The sequence below is a fragment of the Schistocerca gregaria genome, chromosome 7 (genome assembly GCF_023897955.1).
Source record: "Schistocerca gregaria isolate iqSchGreg1 chromosome 7, iqSchGreg1.2, whole genome shotgun sequence".
Lineage (NCBI taxonomy): Eukaryota > Metazoa > Arthropoda > Insecta > Orthoptera > Acrididae > Schistocerca > Schistocerca gregaria.
Genome location: NC_064926.1, coordinates 24668645 through 24674999, shown reverse-complemented (window position 1 = coordinate 24674999; position 6355 = coordinate 24668645).

Sequence of the window (6355 nt, the reverse complement as noted above, 5' to 3'; positions counted from 1 at the left end):
CAGTGAAGGAAACAAAAGAAAAATTCGGAGTAGGTATTGAAATCCATGGAGAAGAAATAAAAACTTTGAGGTTCGCCGATGACATCGTAATTCTGTCAGAGACAGCAAAGGACTTGGAAGAGCAGTTGAATGGAATGGACAGTGTATTGAAAGGAGGATATAAGATGAACATCAACAAAAGCAAAACGAGGATAATGGAATGTAGTCGAATTAAGTCGGGTGATGCTGAGGGAATTAGATTAGGAAATGAGACACTTAAAGTAGTAAAGGAGTTTTGCTATTTGGGGAGCAAAATAACTGATGAGGGTCGAAGTAGAGAGGATATAAAATGTAGACTGGCAATGGCAAGGAAAGCGTTTCTGAAGAAGAGAAATTTGTTAACATCGAGTCTAGATTTAAGTGTCAGGAAGTCATTTCTGAAAGTATTTGTATGGAGTGTAGCCATGTATGGAAGTAAAACATGGACGATAAATAGTTTGGACAAGAAGAGAATAGAAGCTTTCGAAATGTGGTGCTACAGAAGAATGCTGGAGATTAGATGGGTAGATCACATAACTAATGAGGAAGTATTGAATAGGATTGGGGAGAAGAGAAGTTTGTGGCACAACTTGACCAGAAGAAGGGATCGTTTGGTAGGACATGTTCTGAGGCATCAAGGGATCACCAGTTTAGTATTGGAGGGCAGCGTGGAGGGTAAAAATCGTAAAGGGAGACCAAGAGATGAATACACTAAGCAGATTCAGAAGGATGTAGGTTGCAGTAGGTTCTGGGAGATGAAGAAGCTTGCACAGGATAGAGTAGTACGGAGAGCTGCATCAAACCAGTCTCAGGACTGAAGACAACAGCAACAACAACATATATAACTTTGGATATAGCTGTATTGCGTTGATGTACTGGTAGATATTGTGTGGTATGACTCCTGTAGTTGATAGTATAATTGGTGCAATGTCAACTTTATCCTGATGCCACATGTCCTTGACTTCCTCAGCCAGTTGGATATACTTTTCAATTTTTTCTCCTGTTTACTTCTGTATATTTGTTGTATTTGGTATGGACATTTCGATTAGTTGTGTTAATTTCTTCTTTTTATTGGTGAGTATGATGTCAGGTTTGTTATATGGTGTTCATTTATCTGTTGTAATGGTTCTGTTCCAGCATAATTTGTATTCATCATTCTCCAGTACATTTTGTGGTGCATACCTGTATGTGGGAACGTGTTTTATTAGTTCATGTTGTATGGCAAGTTGTTGATGTATTATTTTTGCTACATTGTCATGTCTTCTGGGGTATTGTGAATTTGCGATTATTGTACATCCGCTTGTGATGTGATCTACTGCTTTTATTTGTTGTTTGTAAAGTCTGCATTTATCTGTTGTGGTACTGGTATCTTTAAAAGTATGCTTTCTGTAATATCTGGTGTTTATTGTTTGATCCTGTATTGCAATCATGAATCCTTACGTCTCACTGTATATATTGCCTTTTCTTAGCCATGTGTTTGATGCGTCTTGTCGATAAATCCCATTCCTCTTTCCTTTTCGCTTAATGTGAATCTTTATGTTGCTGAATGTATGTGATGTATTTTATATTTGTGGCATTGTGATCGTGTAAGTGTATTGAATGCTTCTAGGTCTGTGTTACTCCAATTCACTACTCCAAATGAGTAGGTCAATATTGGTATAACGTAAGTATTTATAGCTTTTGTCTTGTTTCTTGCTGTCAATTCTGTTTTCAGTATTGTTGTTAGTCTTTGTCTATATTTTTCTTTTAGTTCTTCTTTAATATTTGTATTATCTGTTCCTATTTTTTGTCTGTATCCTAGATATTTATGGGAATCTCTTTTTTCCATCGCTTCTATGCAGTCACTGTGGTTACCCAATATGTAATCTTCTTGTTTAGTGTGTTTTCCCTTGACTATGCTAATTTTCTTACATTTGTCTGTTCCAAAAGCCATATTTATATCATTGCTGAATACTTCTGTTATCTTTAGTAATTGGTTGAGTTGTTGATTTGTTGGTGCCAGTAGTTTTAGATCATCCATGTATAGCAAATGTGTGATTTTGTATTGGTATGTTCCAGTAATATTGTATCCATAATTTGTATATTTAGCATGTTGGATAGCGGGTTCAGAGCAAGGCAGAACCAGAAAGGACTTAATGAGTCTCGTTGGTATATTCCACACTTAATCTGTATTGGCTGTGATGTGATATTATTTGAATTTGTTTGGATATTAAGTGTAGTTTTCCAATTTTTCATTACTATGTTTAGGAACTGTATCAATTTAGGATCTACTTTGTATATTTCCTATATTTGTAGTAACCATTATTATTATTATTGGTTGTTTCCGTGTCTTGGTCCATATGTAATGCTTCCTTGTCTTTGTCCAGCAGTAGCACTCAACTAATCCAAGCCCACAAAGTCGAGCGCCGGCATGCTGATCTCTGACACGTCCGGACCTGTAGCAACCTCGGCTGCCACCTTGTGGAGACCTGCACCGACCGCTGGACCTGCGCAGCAACAACCTCCAGCATGTCTGAACCTTTAGCAACCATGTGGGACCTTGTAGCGCACATAGCTCACTTGCTGGAGCAGGACAAGCAGCTTTTGTTGTCTGTCACACTCATCGATTTGTGTGATGAGGACACACAATCTGCTCCCAACACATCGAATGCTGGTGGTGGTCCTAAACAACAGCAAGATGGATGAACAACATACAGCCCATGCCAGCAGAACATCCCTGTGCTAATGCAGGCACAGAGTGCAGGTGCTGTCGATAATAATGCACCGAGTGTATCCACGCTTTTCAGTTCTACATACAATTTAACTCCCAGTGGAATGAAACATGTAAACGTTGGTATAGAAGCACATCATGTCTAGTGCTTGCATGCGAGAATAGAAATTGAAAATGCATCGAAGGCTGTTAAAGTGTCTATTTTCGAGTTCGACTGGGACGAAATGAGTCATGCAGAGCGTTACATCAATCAGCAGATGACTGCAGAGTATTGTCCAACTAGTTCTCCCCCAGACATTCACCTTACTGATGTGACACTATGTATTACATAGGTGTATGATAACTGTGCACTATGTGTGAAATCGGGTGAGAACTGTGTTTATCTAAGGCACGCCTCAGTTAAAGCTTATACAATCTGTATACTGCACGACGTCTTGCTTTGGAGAGATTGAGCCGTTGGTTGCCGAGTATATACTCTGCATACAATGGTGCTGTAAGTTTCCTATGTGTGCATAGTGTACATTTTGACGATTTAAAGCAGTACCTTTGTTTTGCACATGAACGCTGAACTGAAAGAGAAACAGATCAAATGTGCGTGTGAAAAACTTGGGTACTGTGAGGCATCTATTGGCTTGAGGGTGATACGTGTGGTATTTATTGCATGTCAAAAAATTTTGTTTGGGAAATACTATACAGGTGCGAAGAAGAAGATAAAGGAAGAGACTTATGATTTTTTTTTGAAATACTGATTCCTATATATATATATATATATATATATATATATATATATATATATATATATAACCTCAAAGTGCGTTTGTGTTTTATTTCATACCTCTCTCATTATAGTCAAAGTATTACCCTTATTAATATAATTATTTTTCAATGCTACACCAATTATTCACAAAATGAATGATAAAGTTACTCTTCATGGGTAATACACATAGTGTGTAGCCACTATAGCTCCATCACCTCCATCACTTAACTGACTGAGCTACTCGCATTGTCATTACAGCACTGTCAACGAAATATGAAGCTATCAAGTGGGTTGCTGACACTGTAGCGCAGATCATGACATATGTTGGGTTACCTTCAAGTTCTTCAAAAAAATGAGGATTTTCTTTACGCTAGAAATAAATGTCTCTCTCTTTTGCACTGTGATATATTGCACACTCATCAGGGGAAAACCACTTTTCCCCTTGAAAGAAGAGTTGCAAAGACATCGATCATTACTCCACCAGCCTGCATGTCACTGTCATTCGTTTACAAACGAAGGCTTAAATTTCTTCAGCTTCATAATGTTTCTTTATATTTTTGTAATATCCCTGCGACAAACTTATGAATAGATTTTTTTGGCGAACGTTCGGCAGACACTGCAATGTTCACACGTTTCCATTTGTGTCGGTGGTCGTTCTGAGCGGGGCTTATCTTCTGTGCAACCATGTACAAAGTGCTTTTTGTCCCACTGTAAAATTGGCGGTTTTGGTAGGAATGGTTTCTCAAACCTTACAGTGAAATCATGCTGAATGTTTCTCACTCATTTTACTGTATGGGGTCGTTCGTGAGCCCACGTGCTCATTCTGATCCGTTCCCTCAAGGTGTAAGTGGGCCCATAAAACCATGATTTGGTTGTAAATCAGCACCCGCAACTATAAGAAACAACAATTCAACATTCATATCTGTAATACAAAGGAGGGTAATGAGATTTAGTGATCACTGTGCAAAGGTCATGTTACAAAACAATATAGGCGATACTATTTGTATTCATCAGCTATCGCATAAAGTATGGCTTATTGGCCCCTTGCCGCACTGACGTCGCATTGTGCAACAAACATGATCAGGAGCAGCGCGACAGACTGTGGAGGTACTTCGCTCATCAACACTGCGCAGTGCCGCCTCCCCCCCAAAAAAATCATTGAACTTGTACTAATTTTTCTCATGTATGCATATTTCGCTCACAACTTCCTTCTAAGTTTACAGGGGGGTGCGGGAAGCGAAAAAAACAAACTTGGCGTACCAAAGCCCAATACATCGGTAGTGATTTCCTCACTCACTTCGTAATGGCTACGGTATATACAAGTACTGTAATGTTACATTTCTAATGTTGGCAGTGACCCGACATAAAACACTAATGACACAAAGTCGACCGACTTGCACCGGCTTCATCCGATCCAAATCTAGGGAGCCGTCCTCCGGAACATAGTGAATGAGCAAACTTTAAAGCCAGTTTAAAGCGTATGGTTGGCATTTGGCACCTAATGGGCTGGACTGCTCCCACCAGCAGTTCACCAATGCGAGCCGCACTGGCATTGCTGGATGCCACTGAGTTGCGACTTCCACTGCATGACACATTGTGGTTGCCAGTTCTTCGGTTTCATGGACAATACGCGGTGCAGTGAAAGTAAAAGAGAGGCACAGGAAAAAAAGTGTAGACATCTACACTGAGGTGACAAAAGTCGTGGGGTAGTAATGTGAACACGCACCGTGTGACACAGGGAGAGGATCGTTATTTTAATATGTTGCGAACTGACAAGCCATACTATGGCTGACTGGCCTCAGATGTTAGACAACAATTATTTAACTGGCCCTAACGGATTAATTTCTTAAGTGACCTATTGAGGATATGCAGGGTGTGGGGTCTTGCCCACTCATCTCGTACAGGGTGCGTAAAGGATGCTGCGTTCGCAGAATGTTATAAAATTCAAGCAAAGTCACATTAATAGTTTTTATTCAGATGAGAAAACTGATAATACTTGACTTTCAATTTACAACGGTGTCGCAAGCGATGGGCGACATGCAACGTAAGCCAGAGTTGATGCAAGTTTGACACTAAGTCTGTGGATCACTAATAACTGCTATCGTGGCGTTCTGTGCTACGCCTGTCCGTATACTGAGCGGCCGAGGCTGGTAGGGGCGGCGCTTCGTTCTCCTCTTGTAGAGGCCGCTGCTGTCGCGGTGCGGCGCTAATCAGCGCACCACTGGCCGATGTCGTTTCACCGCCTTCTCTTCTCTTGCAATCCTCATCTTCATTCCGGCGCTTGTGCTTACGCCAGAACATAGGGTAAAGACTAATCCTAGACCAATAAGAATAGTAGGGCGCATCAATATATTTATTACAAAAAAAAACAAGTAAATTGCTTAGTAGAATCTGTACAATTACAACATTCTGTTACTTCTACTGGTCAGGCTAAGTTTAAAATTGGCACAACAGCAGAAATGTGTGACAGAGGAAAAGAAGTACTCGAAATATTTAGTTGTTGGCAAGAGTATATAGAGAAACTGTGGCTCACGATTGGAAGAATGGTTGTCCAAGCACTGGACACGAATATGTACACACATAGCAGTAAAGGTCATGGTGGAGGTGACCATCCACAATAAACAGTCTCTTTAAAGAAACACAGACTTCTGCACAATAGTTGTTAAAGTGTAGGGCTGTAGGCAAAGAGATACTAAACGAAATTATGTGACTGTCAAAAGGGCATAAATCCTTAAGAAACTACTGTAGCACAATCTTTGCGAAAGAATCCCATAAACGCAAAGAAAATGTGGTCGTGTGTAAGAGCTGTTAGTGAAGTCAAACTCAGTGCCCAGACCATTATGAATGTCACAAAAATCGAAATTCAGGGC